Genomic DNA, 20888 nt, shown 5'->3' on the forward strand with positions numbered 1-20888 from the left:
AACAGAGTTTGATGCAAGAGAATTAATATATATCTCTTTTATTCCAAATAGTGAAGATTTACGAGAGAGCACATACCCAAAACTATGGAATTTCTAGGTTAATGCATTTGTTTTCATGTCAAATTGTCAGAACAGACAGGTGTCTTCCACCCCTTAGTTCTCTGATACCAGGCCTCCTCTCTGCAGTGCATGAAGATAACAAATCTTTCTCTACTTCAGATAAGCCAGAAGAAATGTACATCCATGAGAGGGAGGGCCACCCAAAGTGCTTCACAGCAGCTTCATCTCCCAGACAGAGTCATTTCACATGGTTACTGTTTCTAGCAGGGAAGCCAGGATGCTGCTGGAAAATGAAGCAGGCTGCATAATCAGATTAGGAATGAGAACATGGAACAGGGTGATGTTTTGGGGATAAGTGTATTGCAGCTGTTAAGTAAGATATCTCTCTAGCCAGGGCTGATGAATTCTGCAGCACAGAACTGCAGAACAGAGGAGTTTGTTCAAGGAATGATCTATTTGTCTTGTGACAGTTTTAGAAAACTAAATGCTTCTGTTTGAATGCTCTTCTTATTTCATGATTCATGCTGTCCCCAATGCAGTATTAGTGGCGTATGTCATGAGATCTTTCCCCAGGATACCATTATTCATTTAAAAAAATAATCAAAGGATTTTAATCACAAAGGCTGCTTTAATTAATCTCCTACACAATGCTGAAATTTGCAGGGAAGGGTGACAAAATAATGCCTTCTCTATACTGATTTTGTTAAGACCTATTTTTATCTCTTAGATTATCATGGGCCATTTCTACTACTTACTTCTATAGAGAAGATCAGAGTTCTACACACTTGGATGTAGATGCACTTTTATTTTGTGAAACTGTGCGTTATGTACATGTGACTGTATGCATATACACACATGTACCTCCACCATCATGCATATAGATTTCATAACTGAAAGTGCAAGTATAAAAAACTGGAAACACAGTTGAACACTGGATTCAAACATCAGTATCTGTTTGCTAATTGCTAGCACACAGCAAATAAACTCAAAAGCTAGAGTACATTTATGAATTCAAGCACAAATTTCCAGCTGTAAAAATGTAGTCCCAAAAGCCACTTGGTGGCTATGTTTTGCTGTTCACATTTAGCTTAGATCCATTTGACAAGGGAAACCTACTGAAATTTATCCTTCTATCCTTTTGCAAAATTTATAGGAGTCTGGATGGCTGCAGGGATGAAGGACAAGACGAGACAGTTTTATCCACATGATATGTTATCGGCATATTCTGTGGATTTGTGGGGCTTGATTATTTACATTGCTTAAAAGTGATCTGTGCATGAGTCCAGCACAGAGGGTGGACAAAGAGCAAGGTAAAAGTTGTATTTCCACCCCTGGAATATACTAGCATTTTGCAATGCTTTTTTTTTTTCCTCTTGCACATTGTTATGATTTATGACTACTGCCCATGGAAGGAAGAAAAATTCTGCTTAAAATAACCAGATGAATTATTTAATGGTTTGAGACTCATAATATGTAAAATGAAGCAATTATGCTGAGGACTCCACATGCTACAGGATGGTGCAGCACAGAACATCCTTGCCTCATGATGGAGAAGCCATGGAGTCTCATCAGCACCTGTTTGTAGATGGGAGATCCTGAGCTATCAGAACTGGAACCTTCTGCTTCCCAGCATTTAATTCTCAGAAGCTAATTTCCATATATACATTAAAAATAAGCTGTTCTTTTAGTCCTTTTCGATGTTAATCTTCTGGCAATCTGACAGGGAAGTGAGATGAGGTTCTTTCTCTAACTTCTGCTCACATTGGATTTCAGGATGCAAAGTTCTGCATTTTTTCCCCTTGGGTGGGTTTACAATGAAAAACATACAGCATTGTAAGTGGGGAGCTGAGCAATGATAGTCCCTGTGGCCGAGCTCCAATGCTTACCAGTGTGTGCAGAACCTTTGACGGGTGGGTGCGCATATTTCTCTGACCAAAGCTGCAGGGAGAATGCAGCAGTTGTTTTATGTTATAGTAAGATATCAGAAGCCTAACTACAGAACATGACCTTGACTCAAAACTAGTTGCAAGTCTGCTATACTGGAATAATTCCAGAAATGACTCCACAATTTTTTAGAAAAGTTAGGGACAAAATGTAATGCATCAGTTCTGCTTATGATAAGCAATTCGGAACACTGAGAAGGCCCCTACAGAACAGCTTCAAGCACTGATGGATTGCTTGTACATTATCCCTACTGATTACTGAACACTGCACCCGGCCAAGCACTTTCACTCTGATTGAAGATATGAGGTGCAGACTTTGATCAAAATGAATTAAATGACCACTCTGCAACACTTTTCCAACTAGGCACATCATTAACTGCAGACAGGAGACAACGTGAGCAGGAGCTGAATTTGTGACCCGTGTAAAATGGGAAGGAAATCAGAAGGAGATCAGGGTCACCAGCACAAATGCAAATGGATCCATCGGTAACACACAATTTCTTCTGTTTGCACTTTAAAGTGACTCATATTAAATAAATACTATTTTTATTCAAATTTTATAATAGTGCAGGAACAGAGAAAGTATGCTTTATTTCATAATGAAATAAGAGTCTGGAACCAGTACAATCAGCTGCTGGATGTTTCTCCTTGACACACCACCTAGGAGCCCAGATCCAAATGGCCAGGAGCCCTGGGCATCAGCCACCTCTCAAAGTCAACCTGCTGAGCCTAAAAGCAAATTCCTTCCTTCTGCCAGTGGGTGATAGCAAGCATAGTTTCAGACATCTCTTCATGCCCTCCTCCCCCTCACTATCCTACCTGTCTGTGCTGGAGCTGCAAGCAGGACCTAGCCACTGTGGCTCTTTCCCCATGGGCACAAGGAAATGGCTCAGCATTTCTCCTGCTGCCACCACTTCCAGCCTCCTCAGCCTCAGCAGTTCAAGCACATCTCTGCATGTTTCCATGGTGCTCCTTACCCATGTGCGGATATGGCTCAGAGGTCAGCAGCTTGGCAGCAGCCCTAGGGTCATCACCAACCCACAGCATGGTGTGCCAGTGGGAGGCTCCAATGTCCCATACCAGTACCTCATGTGACATGCCTCCTTGCAAACCCCTGTTCAGTCCAAACCCACCACACTTCTTCCATCTCCTTCCCACTTTTCTACGGCTTTATGTTCTGCTTTGGTTTATCAGGCTTAAACTTATGCTCCGAACCTTCCATCCAAGAGCTGATTTCAGCTCTTTCAGTATTTGTCTAGCAGGTGCTCCAACCCGTGGAAAGCCCCTAAGTCTGTTTTTTAAGGTATTAAGGAGTTATCCTCCAAGAAAGTAACAAGATCAGCTGCTCAGCCTCAACACCAACACAGGCAGCTTGAGAAACAAACAGGAAGATTTGGAAACCACTGTGTTACTGGAAAACTATGATTGTTGCTATCACTGAAACCTGATAGGATGTTTTCCATGACTGAAGTGAGGCTATTGGTAGCTACAAGCTATTCAGAAGGGACAGGAGAGGAAGGAGCGGAGGGGGTGTTGCACTCTACATCAAAGAAAGAATAATGTGTAAAGAGCTGTCCATGAAGACTGGCCATAAGAGAGTCAGAAGCCAATGGGTCTGACTTAGAGACAGAGGCAACAAAGGGAACCCTGTGCTTGGTGTCTACTACAGGTGACCTGATCAAGCAGAGCCTATTGAAGCTTTCTTTCTCCAGCTACAGGAGAAAGACAGTATTCACAGACTGTCGTACTGTTGGGGAACTTCAACCACTCTGACATCTCATTTCCTGCTGGAAAAGTAGCACAATGAGCTGTAAGTGATCTAGGAGGCTTCTGGAATCTATCAAGGATAATTTCCTGATCCAGGTAATTGACATCCCCACCAGGGAGGATGCAGTACGTCACTTTTTGCTCACCAATGAGAGTGAACTGATTGGTGACATCAGGATTGAGGACTGTCAGGTCTGCAGTGACCATGTGACTCTAGAGTTTGCACTCTTGAAGGATATCAGTCTTGAGGCAAAGAGTAAAATCAGGAAGCTTAATTTTAGGAAAGCCAACATCCATCTCTTCAGGGAGTTAGTCAACAATGACTCCCTCTCTCTTTCCCCCAGGAATCTGTCCTCAAGGACAAGGGAGTGGATCAGACCTGACAGATTTTTAAGGAAACTTTCCTTAGGGCAGAAGAACACTCCATCCCCAGGTGGAGGAAGTCAACATAGGAAGGCAAGAGCCCGGCATACTTGAATTGGGACCTGCTGTTTACACTGGAGAGCAAGAAGAAAATGCACAGACAGTGGAAGCAGGGTCAGGTAACCTAGGAGGAGTATAAGGATGCTGCTAGGCTGTACAGAGATGAGGTCAGGAAGGCCAAGGCCCAGCTAGGGCTACAAAGAAGGATGAGAGATGCTTCTGTAGGCTTCTATACATCAACTGGAAAGGGAAAGTCCAGGAGTGCATCTTCCCCTTAGTGAGAAATACAGGCAGGCTAGTAACAGCAGACAAGGAGAAGGCTTACTTTGCCTCAGTCTTCGCTAGCAACTTCTCCACACACAGTCCTTGAGCAGATGATTCAGAAGGTGGAAGCTAGAGGAGCATTGCCCCTCCCACTGTAAGTGAAGACCAGGTTCATGACTGCCTGAAGAACCTGAATGTCTATGGATCCAATGAGACACACCCTGGAGTTCTGAGGGAACTGGCCAATGTACTCACCAAGTCACTCTCAATGATATTTGAAAAAATCATGGCAGTCAGATGAAGTCCCTGGTGATTGGAAAAAAGGTAGTGCCACATCCATTTTTAAGAAGGATGACCCAGGGAACTACAGACCTTTTAACACTTCACCTCAGTACTGAGAAACATAATGGAGCAGATCCTCCCGGAAGCTATGCTAAGCCACGTGGAGGGAGGTGATATGGGAGAACTAGCATGGCTTCATCAAGGCCAAGTCTTGCTTGACCACTCTTGTTGCTTTTTATGATGGTGTAACTGCATCAGTAGACAAGGGGAGAGCCACTGGTGTTATGGACTTCAGTAAGGCCTTTGACATTGTCTCCCATAAAATCCTTCTCTCCAGATTGGAAAGATATGGATTTGATGGGTGGGCTGCTCAAAGGGTGAGGAACTGCTTATGAAATTGTACCCAGAGAACAGTGGTCAATGGCTCAATATCATATGGAGATCAGTGACAAGCGGTGTCCTTCAAGGGTCAGTTCCGGGACTGGTGCCCTTTAACATCTTCATCAATGACACTGATAGTGGGATTGAATGTGCTCTTGACAAGTATGCAGACAACACCAAGCTTTGAGGTGTGGTTGACATGCCCCAGGACGGGTATGACATTCAGAGAGACCTAGACAGGCTGAGTGGGTGTAGGAGAACCTCATGAGATTCAGCAAAGCTAAGTGCAAAGTCTTGCCCCTCGGTCATGGCAACCCCCTACTATTAATACAAACTGGAGGATGTAGGGATAGATCACAGAGCTTGGGAGTACTGCTGGATGGAAGCAAGACATGAGCCAGCAATGTGCCTTTGTATCCCAGAAAATCAACTGTATTCTGGGCTGTACCAAAAGAAGCATGGCCAGCATGTTGAGGGAGCTGATCCTGCCCCTCTACACTGTGCTGGTGCATCCTCACCTGGAGTATTGCATCCAGGTAAGGAGACCTCAGTACAGAAGAGACAGAGACTGTTGGAGTGTGTCCAGAGGAGGGCCATAGAAACGATCCAAGGGATGGAATGCCCCTCCTATGAGGACAGGCTGAGGTTGTTCTTCAGTACCTGAAGGAAGACCATAAGAAAAAAGGGGACAGACTTTTTAGCAGGGCCTGCTGTAATAGGACAAAGGGAAATGGTTTCATACTAAAAGAGAGGAGATTTACATTAGATATAAAGAAGTTTTTTAAAATCAGGGTGGTGAGGCACTGGAACAGGTTGCCCAGAAAGGCAGTGGATGCCCCATCCAGCCAAATTAAGGCTGGACCAGGGTTTGGTCTAGCTGTTGGTGTCCCTGTTCATTGCAGGGGTGTTAGACTAGATGACCTTTAAGGGTCCCTTCCAACTCAAATGAACCTATGAACCCAAGTACCCAGCTTTGAAGCTGGACTGAATCAGTGCATGCATTAGAAACTCACTGACATGACGGACAGCATGGAGCTATTTTCCTTTTATTTCAATGGTCATCACTTAGCACTTATGCAATGGTTTGAATGTAAACTGAGTGCTACGTCTATTTGACCTAAGCTAGCTGGAGGGAAGCACAGAAAATGCTATGAGGCCGTTCACAAGGCAGTGAAAGTCAGAAAGTCAGCTGCCCTGACTTTTCCTGTTAAATCACATCTTTACTCATAGCATAATCTGTTCTTCAAATTGTCAAGTGAGCCCCCAGTTTGAAAATAATATGTGCCAATGTTCTTCTATCACATTATTTCCATCTTCGTATAAACGGCAGGAATTTTTCAGAAGAAACAGCTGCTTCTGTGGGAGAGTTGTGGCCTTTGGGTTTCTTCAGGTTCAACTCTTACATTCTTTTTTCTCTTTTTCTGTTATCTGTTAATCAAACAGAGACTAGATAGAGAATGAAGAAAGAAAGTGTTGCAAATTCATTTGTCCCATTCCACCTTACCTTTCTACTGTAAATTCAGCTGACTTCTGAAGCTCTTTGAAAGAGAAAAAGCTTCTGGTATTGGTTTTTTTTTTTTTTTTTTTTTTTTTTTAATGTTGTCCCTAGCAAGAGGACAAGCATTATATGTGATTATTTTTAAAAGACTAAAAATGGCTTTTCTTGGACATGCTGTTAGAATGATTGTGTCTGATTGTGTCTGAAGAAAGACGTAAGGGAAAGAGGGTTTGTCTGTAAGGGCAATATAATGCAAACATGTTTTCTTCCAAAAAGGGTATATTGCAAAATGGAGGAGATAATTTCAAAAAAGTACACAGAGAAACTCAGTGGCCCTTTGAAGAATGTTTCTGCAAAATTTACTGCACTCTGGAAGGAGAGAAGAGAGTCTCTCTCTCCAAAAAATATAGTCCAGGCTGAAAGGTCTTTCTCTAAGGTACCCAAGAACAAAGCTCCAGAATGTGCTTCTGTGAAGCATCAGGATTTGTTATTCATTTTAATTGCTGTAAAATGGGTATAGAGATTGTTCTATTGCTGATTGAAGGTAGCTTTGTTTGATCTGACACTACATTCAATTTTGATATTACTTTCCTTAGGCAATCTAATAAAAGGACCTGAAGAATAAAAGGACCTGAAGAATGGTATGAAAACACAGATGATTTTATTCTAGAATTAATAATTAAAAAAAAAAAAAAGATTAAAGAGGAACTGAAACTCTTCTATGGTCCCTTTAAAGATTTGAAATTTCAACCAAAACTTTTTTAATTTTGAAAATGTAGTAGAAGTGCTGAGTACCCAGCATGCACCGAACATTTAACTATCCAATGAGATTGTTCTACTACGGTGGATGCACTCAGTAGTACTTTAATTTGGATCACAATTTCTTTTTTTAAAGTGTATTCCTTGCCTGCCCTCACTTGATGTGGTTTGGTTCTCCCTGTGGTGTAGGCTCTGAGTGCACAGACTGGATCCTGCTGGGTGAAAATTGCATGGGAAGGAGGACTTCAAGACTGCAGGCATCTTACCCCAGCACTAATGGGCACTGGTGATCAGGGCCAGGGGAGCTGTGAAATGAAAATGCTGTGAGTCTCAGGTCCTCGGCACGATCTGGTTTGTTTTCAGATCCTCTACTGGGAATCCATGCTTCCAGCTAATAGATATGTAATTTCCTATTAAGTAAACACAAAGAGGTGACAGCAGAGGCCCCTGGAAGGATATCCTTGGCTGTATCAGCCAAGGCATCATAGACAGATCAGCAATATTTCTACTGATAGGATTAAGCGCAAGCTGTGATGAAGTAGACTTCATCTTCCTTACTGACTGAGGGCTGGTCAGCACTGCTTTTGAACTCTTTTTAAAAAATCATTTAATTACTTTGAGCGGCCATGTAGATTGATCATTTTCTGTAAAAATACTAATGTGTTGATTTACCTCCTAACTTTTTTTAAATATGTACAGACTGCTATTATTGCTGAAATTTTTCTCCCTTCTTAACCAACAACTCATGAACTAGAAAGTCCTTCAGCAAGTATTGATGACAGTAAATTAATGCTCTTTTTGAAGGCTGCCTTTCCAGGACAAAATTTCAAATTATGCTCATGATTAATCCAAAAAGTTTTAAATATATTGCATTTTTAAAGTTGTCCTTAGATACTCTATTTCAGTAGTGTCCTATTTTTCTCTCTCTCTCTCAGTCTCCTTTTTATGTATACATATAAATATTTTATACAAAACAGATGGTGTGGTAAAGTTGTTATTCGGTAAAGAGGAAGAACATGAAACAGAATGGATCATATTATTTCATAAAATAATTCTATTAGCATTAAAGTGGGCACTCAAAATGGTCGGGTTTGCCTCTACCTACTGAAGTGAGTTACACACACAGCTGAAAACTTAATTATTGTCCTAGAACGATAATTGCACTTAGCCAGGCAAGCCATGCAAGAAGAAAACAGTGTGCAAGCAAATGGTGCTTTTGCATGATTAAAGAGAATAAATATCCATTGAAAGGGACCTTATCTTTCTCTTCCTTAGTCTGTTCCTCAGGAGCTGGTGAGGTGACCTACAATTTGCACATTGAAGGGTCTTTCAAATTGGTGAATCTTCAGAGTGCAGATCTGCGTGGCTCCTACTTCTATCAGAGAATGATGGGGGATTGCAGACCAACTGTTAAGCTTCTGGCATTTCAATAAAAATGGCCTGAGATAATAAGTGATCAAACACCTGTTTCTTTTCTTTTTAAACACAGTGTTTCTCTTTGTTGGTTCTACTCTAAGGAGCTACCCCAGGGATAGTTCAGTCTCTCTATTCCTTGTGCAGTACCAATTGGATATTCTTCTAAAGGCCTAGAAAATTTTCAGAATATGCTTTTAGAGATGTGCTACTGAAAGTAGGGCACATAGCAGGAAACCATCAATGTACATTAAGTCGATATTTTTATTACATGGTTAAATCAAGTGTTACTTAAATTTGAATTTTCTCTGAACTGACTCTGCAGAAGTCCGTCAGAAACATGAGCTGACTCAGGGAAAAAATGTGTTCCTGTTGATAAAATCCCATTTTATGAGTTTTAGAACTGGGGAAAAAAGAATAGAAAAAAGAATTGAAAAAAGAATTGAAAAAAGAAAGGAAAAGATAAGAAATGAAAGTAATGTTTGAAATAATTAGCTTTCCAAATCTGGAACCCTTAAGGAAGTGATATAAATTGAAGGAATAAAAGCTGAGTTCATCACCATTAAGTACATCAAAACACAGTAGTAAGTTCTTTCTTGTAATATCAAATGACTTGATATCAAACACTCTGCCTTGTTATCACAAGCTTACCTAGAGCATCATAGAAAAGCTATTAATATCCAGTCTTGATTTAGTCTAATTGTGCCCTATTTCAAAATTCCTGTTTTTGCACCATATCCAAAACTAGATATAGACTTTTTTTTTCTCCTACTTTCCTCATTACAGAAAAAAACCACTTGTGCCATGTAAGTTCATTGCAAAACATGGTCCTTTTAACCCAAAAGGCTTCTCACTGTGTCTTTATAGCATCACGCAGACAAATGGGAACAGTCTTTTCAAATGGAATTATTTGGCTATTTTACTATAACATTAGAAGTTGAACTAATTCCTTTTTGATTCTGTTAAACTTTCTTTTAAACAGTGCATTAAATTTTTTTTTGTGTTTTTATACTTAGGTGGGGAAAAAAATGCATGGGATGCTACTACTATAAATTCTCCTAAAGTTGGGAAACTAATCCTACGTGTGTATGTTCGGAGCTATCTATTGAACTTTCAGAGCTTATATTGCCAATCTTATTATTTTTTTTCCAGTATATATCAGGATCTATTTGTGCTTTAGAAAGAATAGAAAGGTAGCCATTTCAGATTTTGATCCAGAAGTGTTCACAATTTGCACCAGTACTGAGACTAAACATATTAAAGAGTTGAGACCGCAGTTCAATCTGGCAGCAAGTAATCTTTTACAGTCTCATAAGAAGCATTTTCCTAACTTAAGATTTTAACCTTTAAACTGTTATATGTTATTATGTTGATATTTTATTTCATAATTAAAAACAAATTCTTACTAATAAAAGTAACCCGTAAGTGTTTTAAATTTGCTTCTTAAATGAAAAAAAGTAGAAAAGTGGAAAAGTAGCGCTTGTAATGTTTTGAAAATACATTAATACATGATTATTTGAATGCATTGCACTAATGTTCCTCAGGCTTTTACAAGCAAGGAGTGCATAAAACTTTTAAAAATGGGGCAATTTGTCAGCAAAATATGGATTTTTGTACCATAAATAAATGAGTTACAATTTCTCATAAACCAGCACTGCTGGAAAAAAAGTCCTGTTGTTAATCTCAGTGTCAATTAGAAATTCACAACATTGGCTTCTGAGAGGGAGTTTGTAAACACAGACATAAGAGGGCTGCTCCAAAAGTATTACACTCTATTTTAATTTGTGCTATTTTATTATTAACATGAGAAGCAGATGTTGGTTGTATGGCAGTAGAGGGTGAATCTTCCTGCCAATGTTCTTTTACGTGCTGTTGCTGTGTGACAGCTGGCAGCAGAGGGGTGGTCTGACAAAACGGCATCTGACGTGGAAGTGAATATGAAGCAAAGACGTGTCATTGAATTCCTTCTGCCTTGTGGAAAAAAATGGCACCCACTGACATTCATCGACACTTGCTGAACATTTATGGAGACCAACCAGCAGATGTGAGGACAGTGAGGCAGTAGGTGGTGCGTTTCTGCAGTGGTGACAGCAACAGTAGTACACCTCCACTGGTGCAGGTTGTTATGAGTGTGGTATGCAGGCTCTTGTTCATCCCTGGCGAAAATGCACAGCTGATGGTGTGACTGTATTGAAAAAGCGTGTTTTGTAGCTGAGAATTTGCTCTACAAATAGAGTTACTGTGCTCTTTGTATCTGTTGTAGTTTCCATAGAAATACTTAGGAGGCATTAGTTTCGTGGCAATCTCCTTACATAAGAGCGTGTGATGGGAATTGGTCACTTGTGTGCATGTACTTGCATAACTAGTGCTGGAAAATTATTTTAGTTCAAATGCAAGAAAATAAGTGCAGAGAAATTCTATTGGTTCCTGTTTCAATTAAATTGAGGCTTAATATGAACATAGTTTCATAAAGGAAATTTTTGAAGTATGAATGGAGTAGAGAGTTCTCTATAAAAAGAGGCTAATTGGAAAAAAAAAGCTGGTCTATCTAACCAAAAATATCTGCCTACACTAGAAATATTTTTCTGTTTTAATATTATGCTGTTTGAAGCTCTTCTGCATATGCTTATTTGAATTACTTGGCTCTGTACTTCCTCTCTGTGTACTCACTCATAAGCAAAAATAGTAATTTGGATAAGCATGCAATCATGGTTTTCTACTGAAACATTTGTATGCAAATGATTTTGACTCACTTTGAAAAACACTTGAAAAAAGTTCTTTTGAATGAAAAGAAGCTAGCAAGGAGTTCTTACTAGAAGAAGCACTTTATGAAGAGGACAGGTCAACTTTATCTGAAAAAGTCATGGTGTATTAATAACAACAGCACCAAGAATTTCCTATTAGATGTCAAAATGACAAGTAGTGCGATGGGAGAACACCAGGAGCACAGGAAAAGAGACAAGCTCTGCACTGGTATCAGAAACGAGCTATAAAAGAGGTGAAGCAAATGACTGTTCTGCATGGCTGGAGAGGAAGAGAAGAAAATTATTGTAATAATTCTAGCAAGACTTTACAAAAGAAGACTAATAATACTGGGTATTGAGAAAGTAAGCAGTTAAGACAACCTGGTTGGGATTTGCAAAAGTTCTGAGAACAAGCAAAACCTGATGAAAGGTTTGGTGGCAGTTATCTTCCATAGGGAGAAATAGTAAAGAAAGAAGAGAAAAACAAAGTCTTCAGGAGTGAGTACTCTAACCTGATGTACATATAAATTACAGCTCCAGATCTACTCCCAGTATTAGGTTTGTCTCTGCTGAATTGAATAAGTAAATTTCTGCTGATTTTAAAAGAATCATTATTTCAATTTGGGATAATATATGTGTGCAGTAAAAATGCAGCATATGCCACAATTAACCACACAGTCCTAGTGTTATTTCTTTTTCATCCTAGGTTATATGCTAGGCAATCTATTACAACTCGTAGAACATTAAAAAAAAAAAAAATTAGAATGAAATGTTCATTATCTTGTATTCTCTCCTTGTTTTATATGAGGTTGAAAACTACTAGTTAAAAGTATGGAATTATTTTGTTTACCTCGCAGTTTAATAATCACAAAAGATTTAAAAATCTTTTTACTGCAAATGTTCAGTAAGACAACAGTGAAGATTTTATAAAAGCAAGATAAGCGAAAACCAAAGATAAATAATGTCAGAGTACAACTTTTAATTACCTAATGTTTTTTAAGCTGTTCTTGGTTTCTCTTAATAGAAAGTTCATAATAGAAGCTAATAAAAAATTAAGATTAATAATGTATTGTGTTTAATTAAGAACAGTTTCACTCCCAGTAATTTTTCTATGATTAAGATGAAAAGATATTTTAGGAGAAAGAATAAATGCTCTATGGACTGGTATATTAAAATAATACTTTCATATATTACTTTGCAGATACAGACTTAAAAGCTTTTTGCAAATATTCTTTTTATAGCAAAACCAAAGCAAAGAATTTCTACTTCACAACATTCTAACCTTTTAAAAATCATTTTTTTCCTGTCTCTGAAATTTTCAAGTAAATAGTACACACTTTGAATGTCTCAGTCTACCTAACTCAATTCATGCTGAAGTTGCACTTGTGCTGCCTAACTGATCAGTTTCCTTATATTTGGAAGACAGCTGCTGCAGTCAAAGAAGGTTGATGGTTATTATAGAAGAAGAGAAGAACACAACTTTTATTTCAGTAGTAACTAGATGAAAGTTAAATGTTCAATCAATGTCAGGGGTAGATTACATTAAAACTTTATGCAAGGAGAAGGAATTTTTTATTTCAAACAAAAAATTTATGTTCTAATGATAGTGTGCCTGGATACCACAGATATCTCCACTTTCAATTTTTCCTTTCAGGGACCATGTTAAACAGTAGATGAAATATCAGCTTTCAAAGAAATTTCTCCTGTCTATGCTCAGTGCCTGGAAGTGCTGAGGACCAGCTGGATGGGGCTTTGGATAATCTGATATAGTGGGATGTATCGCCACTCATGATTGATGAGTTTAGATGATGTTTAAAATCCCTTCTAAAGCAAACCCTTCTGTGATTCTATGGTTCTTTACTCACTACAACACATATTCCTTTCCAGTGAGAACAGTTAAGACAATCTGACAATCCACAAATCCCTCATCCAGTTTTCCTTCTATGTAAATGTTTTAACTTTTTACTAAAATCAGTCTTTTTGACTTTGGCAAAGCTTTAAAACCAATAAAATAAATTCAGTGGTGAAATGGAAAAAACTCCAGGGCTTTTTCCAATGGCCTTAAATCATGTGTTTTCTTAGAGAATTTTACTTTTGCAACAACAACAAAAAATAAATAATGTTACCAATATTAGAAAGAAAACTAAGTACTTTGGCTATGCAGTAAAAATGATGAACTAAAATAACAAAGAATGAGATGTCCGAAGGGAAGAGGCATATGAATTTCACAGTGTGAGATTTATGACTTCATTTAGCACTTTTCCTCACTTCGGAGCTCAGATCCTATCTAAAGTGTTTAAATTTGTACTTACAATCACAGTATGTTCCTCATATGTGTATAAATGCATTGACAAATAAGTAAATAAAACAGAACAACTCGTGTTTAACTTATATACAAATGTGATAAAATAAAAGCTTTTTCATTCCTGGATCCTATGAAAACGAAAATTATGTATTTTTGCTTAGAGGGAGATTTGGGGCATCCTCACTGTTCTGAGGTGGGCAGACCCAAGCTCCCTCCGGCAGATTTCCAAAATGAAGATGGATAGACCAGCTTCATGCAGTGCCATGTTAACACAGGCATGAAGCTCCTGGACAGGAGATCTTTATGACTGGCCTTCACCTTCAGGCTAGCCATGCTTATAGATCACTTTGTGTTGCATAAGTTTTGCTCAGCCAGAGCATTTTGTTATGCATTACTCTGTTGCTGAGGAGTGTGCATCTGCCTCTTGGCTCTTTTTCAGAGACATGTTAAAAATATCTCTAATTCTTATGACTGAGAAGTATGATTGGCCTAAAAACAAAATGTTGCTTAGATTCTGCAACATTGCTTCTGTAATCTGGAGATTGCATTGGTATGCGTAAGTATGCTGCAACATTAACATGGCTATCCATTTCGTCACACAAAGTCCTGTAAGAAATATGAAACGGAAGTACAGGAAGTTGTATCTTGCTTACTTCCTTTGATATTTCTATTGTACACCTAGACAAGATGCTGATAAAGGTGCCTATTTCACCTCATTTTTGTCACTTTGAGAAACCCTGTTTCCAGATTTATTTGAGAATCAGTGTTTAAACTAGAGTTTAAATGCTTGCTTGATGCACTGTTGCCTTGACCTTTAGTCAAGACTTAGTCATTGGATGGTTTGAGTTGGAAGGGACCTTAAAGACCATCTAGTTCCATATTTCCCTGTCATAGTCAGGGATACCTCCCACCAGACAAGATTGCCCAAAACCCTGTCAGTTGGGCCTTGAACGCCTCCAGGGATGGAGCATCCACAGCTTCTCTGAGCAGCTACCAGCACCTCACCACCCTCACAGTAAAGAACTTCATTCTTTTCATCAGCAGTTTTATGACATACACTACCATTCACCAGTGCACAAATGACAGTGGCATGTCTGCATGTGCCAGTCAGAATTTGACCCAGGTTTTCTAGAGATGAAGAGTTAAGGCACATTCCACAGCTCCATTTATGACTTCCCCTATATTCTCCTTCTGCCATAATTTTGAAAAACTAGGTAACACTAAGTGGAACCATTAATGCTGAATTCCAGCCAGACTAAATCAATGTGTAATTAATATTTAATAGATTTACTTCACAGTTAGGTAATGTCATATTATTCTTCACAGTAATAGTCTTTGGGGTCTATTCTTCTGTACATATACACAAGGATTTATATCAGTGTTTTCCACTATTATTAATGAGAGCAGCCACATGTATTCAAATAATATAGAAATAGAAAACAGGATGGAATGTAATGGAGGAGTTACTAAGTTTCACACAAGTGAAAGCTGATGCAGAACTATGGTTTATTACTGTATACAACACATATACAATCGCTACACTATTTTACGTAGCATTAAATAAATAAGTAGGTGGTTTAAGTTTTGTGGATGTTTAAGATGTTTTTAGGAGCTGTAAATGACTGCATTAGGTCAGACCAAAGGCTCATCTAATTCATTATTCTCTGGCAGTGGATAGTAGCAGGTGCCTAGGAAAGCATGAAAGGGAAGTCAGGCACATGTCTAAACCACTGTAATGCCAGAGGGCATCTTTGTATTTGAAACACCTTACTGCTTTTTCTTTCATGCGTTTGCTTAATCTCTTTCTAAACACATGTAAAATTTCTGGCAATCACAACACCGCCTAGCAATGAGATGTGAATTTTAATTGCATCACGTTTGGAAAAGCCCTTCTTTCTGCTGATTTGCAGTCTGCTTCTTGTTGATTTCATCAGATGTGCCTCACTATTTGTATGACAGCAGGCCGGAAATAACTTTTCCATGCACATTCTCCTTGGTTCTCATAGCTTTATAGATCGCTGCGATTTCTGCCTGGAAGTATCTCTGAAGGTGAAGCAACCCTTTTCATAGAGTCACTTCTATTATGGAAGAATTTCTATTTCTTTGTTTGCCCTCTTTGTCCTGTTTTGTATCACATTTAATTTTACATGAAGTTTTTCAAGATGGAGAAGTCAAAGCATTACAGAATATTTAATGTGAACCAATATTACAGTCTGGATGTAGAGCTGAGTGATTATACTTGGGCTTTTGAACAAGCATCTGCTATCATATACAATGTGTAGAAGCAGTGTAATTATTTTTTGTATTTTGATAACATATAGACCATAGGGCCAATTCATGTGAGTAGCTGCAGTTTGTATCCAAAGTTTTTGTTGCCTGTGTGACAAATTACAGGTTTGATGAAACACATCACACCTTAAAAGTGTGCTTCCATATATTATGCTGTTGATGTTTTATTGAACTACATACTATCCAAAATATGTTCTCCCTTATGGCAGAGCTCTTAACACCAGCCATTTGTATTCTGAAGAGCTGTTCTCTTACCCAGCTTCATAAAAGGGAAATGACAGACTTATCCAGAAAATGCACTGACATCACTCAGATATTTTCACAGGATCTCTAATCTGACATTGGAAAACACAAATCTCAACTTCTTTTGGTACTTTTGAATGTAAAGGGACATAAGAGTGATAAAAACAAAACTATATTTGATTCTGTTTGATGTTTAAATATAGTTTGAATGCTCTAAAGGGTACCGGTGATTGTACAAACACAAAGACAGGCAAGGCATAATTAGAATAAATAACTTGTCATATAATATGACAGCCTATTTTCTTCACTGGGGTGCAGAGATTGTTTTGGAAATTATATGCAACTTTGTGTCTCCCCTTAAGCTTTTTTTTTTCTTCTTTTCCAAAAATCTTGTCCCACCTTCCCTGCAACACTTAAGTTCAGACTGCACTGGATAAGAACAGAACAAATTATCTGATTCTAATGAAAATAATGCATGAAGGTTCTCTTCTTCAATGTAAACTTAAATTATATTGTATCCTACAGGTATGAAATAAACCAGGTGCGTGTTATACCCTGACAGATAGAGGAGATTTCTGTTCTAATTGATTTTGATTTACACAGGTTTCAATGCCTTGTATGCCCTCTCTCTCCTTGGGACTAGAACAGCCATGAGAGCAGTCAGGCTATATAGATGAAGAGACACTTGATTTAAACTCTAGGGAATGGTGCCAGTTTGCAGGACACATGCCCAGTTCTTTCAGCTGATCTGAAAGCACTGGAGAGCACAGGAAATATTAGATCATAGAAAAGGGTCAGATTTCTTGCATGAGGAGAAAGAACTGGGAGGATGTGTGCCACAGCCAAGGTGACTGAGGTCCCAGACTTTGAATTGATAGATCAAAGAAGCAGGTAGCAGCAATTTTTACTGACATTTCTATAACTGGTCTTAGACTAACAATAGCAAAGATGAAGATGCTGATATTCACGTGTTAAAAAATATCCATGAAGATCCAGTCCAAAATTGTAAAACAAAAAAAAAGGTGCTGAATTTTTAAAGAAAAAAATGTGTTAGTATTCATCTTACTATCCTATTTATTATTCACTTAAAACACCATTAAATGATGCTCAGCTGTGTCAGATATAATTATGATTAACTGGGACTCTTATTTACCACCCACGTTTCTCACATTTGGATGTTTTATATTACCATATTTATTTACTTAAATTAAGCTTTTATCTACCTATTTCTAACATGAAAGGACAGAATACAAACTCATGTTCCTGCAGTTCATGTACCATTAAAATTAACTCCATGTAATAGCTATTTCTTGCTCTTTTGTTAAAGAGCCAGTCATTACTTCTATTTAAGATATTCCACCCTTAAGTAGAAACCATTACGAAGTGCAATATTCAGATGCTGGGTCTCAGTTGGATCACGTTCATGAGTACTTGAATCCTAAGGCTTTAAGCTCATCTCTGTATTATCCGATTACTATCCTGAAGCTGAAATTTTTGCATCCAAGATATTTCATTCTGATGATATTTACTAGGATAATTTTACCAATACATTTCTTTGCTTGGATGCTCATATTTCTGAGTAATTTTTGAATTTCTGCAGCTTGGTGATTTATGTTCTTCCTACAATGGCAGTATAATTATGCTTCCACATTTCGCCATAGAAACAAATGCTAAGCTTCATTACCAGTCTGCAATAAGTAGGAGATATTGTTATTTCATGAATTTCTAGGAGGTAGTGAGATGTATCTGAGTTTATTTAAGAGAAAGAAAGAACAATAAAACTCTTCAGATTTAGTTCTTTTCTGCAGCACAGCCTTCCTTTACCATTAGAATGTTCAGGAAAGTTGAACGAGTGCATTTAAGCAGCTCCCCCAGAGTACTGCAGTAGTAGATAATGTTATAACCCTGTCCCTGTATAGATCCTACATTAAAGGAAAAGTCCTCATCAAGCCAGTAAGATACAATTGCCTCTCCTATGCCAGCAGATATCAGACAGAATATGTGCTCAGATGCCTTGACAAGCTCTGAGTTGCACTTGGTTAGTAATGCAATAAGAAAAGGTCCAAGGGTGGCCCAAGCATGGGTCCAAAGCTGTGCTCTGACTGCTTGAAAAAGGAGGTGTAAATCTGACCAACAGAATGTTTTATTTTGAATTTTTACAGGACTTTTCATAGATTAGAATAATACTTAAGACCAAAATGCTGTCAGAGAAATTTCAGAAGGACCCTCCTGAAAAGCCTAAGCTCCTTTGAATTCAGTATTCAACAGCTCCACATGATGAATAGACAATCTAACTAATGGGACTGTAGGATACCTTATAACCTTACTGTGAGTGAAGCTCAGAGGATTGTCTGAAGACTGGCACAGTCACACCTGGTAAGATGCATGGACTCATGCTGGGTTGCAATTAGTGCACACATTTTCATTTGTTCTTGTCTCTTTAATCTCCTTTCTCCATGTTTCTCTTTAAATTAAGTATTAGGAGATTTTCTCAAAGATGAAAATTTGCTCAGTTTATTTCCCTAAAGGTGAAAATAAGCCCCCAGCAGTAATCTGTGCTTAAATTCAGGAGAAATATGGCATTTCTAAAACACAAACAAGCTCTCCATGGTATTTTGTATCATGGAAACCATGTCAGTACAGCAGCAAAAGAAGAGAAAGTGTTCATATTATTCAAGAAGCATCTCCTTTCTCTTCCAACTGAGCCTGGATTGTTTTGAAGAGACATGAAAGCACCACATGTTCAACACTACATTGTTTGTAAGGTATTGTTTGTTTATCCCTTCTGCCATTTGAAAGAATCCCTCTGCTTATTATAAAAGTATACTCCAGAGCACTCTAAAAAAAATCTGTCATTACTCACTCTGATTTTCCCTGATACATATATTATTAGCAGATTTTTCATCAAACATATTTCCTTGAGTGAGATACAAAAATACACACACACACACATTAGATGGTGGAAAAAAGCTGTTTTGTGATTCTTGCACATTTATTAGTTAGTATTTTGGGACTGTATCTGTATTTGAAAAGTTTAATCATTTGTACACTGCTTTTAACTGTTTTTTTTTTTTTTTTTTTTTTTAATAAAATGACTTCAGGAGGAGTTTTCTCTGTAAAGATCATCTTGAAATATGAATTGAGTTTGTACTAGGAATTATCGTCTTAATTGAGCTCACTTTGTGTCATCTTACCAGGTGTTTCCCAGAGTCCATACCAAGGTAGTTTAGAAAATTTCAGAAATAATTCAGAATCTCTTAAGTCCATGAAAAAAGACAACCAAAATTTATCTCTCCTTTCTTGCTGTACTGAGACCCACCAACAGGTATATTGCAGTTTCTCCTGCAATGAATCATTTTTAAACTGCTGGAGCCAGAACCAGGCTATGGGGATTTAAACTCATTGATTACCTTCCTGAATTCTCATGTAGACATAAAAGGATTGCTAAACACCAACAATAATTTCATGCATTATGTCAGTACAGCACAAGGGTAGTGCTTTACAAAAAGCACACACACACACACACACACAAAGAAAAAAAGAAAAGAGAAGAAAAGAGAAGAGAAAGAGAAGAGAAGAGAAGAGAAGAGAAGAGAAGAGAAGAGAAGAGAAGAGAAGAGAAGAGAAGAGAAGAGAAGAGAAGAGAAGAGAAGAGAAGAGAAGAGAAGCATAAGAAAAATATAGTTTCTGTGAGAATTCAGATCGTCACTCCTGTAACAACATGCATTTATACAACAAATGGAAAATATCTTGGCAGCAGGCAAGGTGAAATCTCTTCAGTTAAAGTTATATAGTTAACAAGTCATAAAGAATGGATGCTAAGTAGGCAGAAAGTATGATTTCTATTATCAAACTAATAATCACCAATGAAGTATAGCAGGCCATATGTTTGTCCTCTGTACAGTTCAGAAAGTTTTCTTGTTTATTTACCTTCATTCACATATTAATTATAGCAACTACTTTACTGAGATTAAATCAAAATTCACACAAGATCAAAACATTTCTGACTTTCATTTAGCTGATTGGTAGAAACCACCTTTCCTTGAGCAGCATTTGACACGCGCTCTCTGCACAGCCACATACACCCTCCATTAATCTCAAGAAAAGAATGAATACAACAACTGTGCTGCTCCTCTTTCCACTCTCCAAAAGCGATACCTTATCGCCTAAATTATATAATTGCCCAGGAGTTTCAAGAAGTTTAATTAAATGTATCACTTCCAATAAATTCCTTGGGCAAACAGGCTACCATAGGGGCACATAAGGAATGTGAACATTAATTGCATTTGAGATTAGCCTCACTGAATTGAATTCTCGCACACTGATACCCTTTGTACTCAAGCCGTAAATATCAGCCTTTTATACATCTAGCTATTGGCAGGTTTACAGTAACGTAGTATTCCCAATAGAACAGAAGCCTGCACAGGAAAAGTTTCCACTAACAGAAGTACTTGCTTGCAAATGACCAGAGAGACAGACAGAGCTTCTCTTTTGGGTACCCTTTATAAATGAAGTAT

General features: G+C 38.1%; 1 protein-coding gene and 1 non-coding gene across 3 annotated transcripts in view; one reads left to right on the forward strand and one right to left on the reverse strand.

The window, feature by feature from the left end:
- GPC6 (glypican 6) overlaps positions 1-20888 on the reverse strand; it is a 730376-nt gene that overhangs the window by 86145 nt on the left and 623343 nt on the right. The gene's annotated exons all lie outside the window — the stretch shown is intronic.
- On the forward strand, positions 3231-3290 carry LOC116240297 (U7 small nuclear RNA). Its single transcript, XR_004169278.1, has one exon. It is a non-coding gene; the product is annotated as a U7 small nuclear RNA (small nuclear RNA).

This window comes from Phasianus colchicus, chromosome 1 (genome assembly GCF_987193195.1).
Source record: "Phasianus colchicus chromosome 1, bPhaCol1.hap1.1, whole genome shotgun sequence".
NCBI lineage: Eukaryota > Metazoa > Chordata > Aves > Galliformes > Phasianidae > Phasianus > Phasianus colchicus.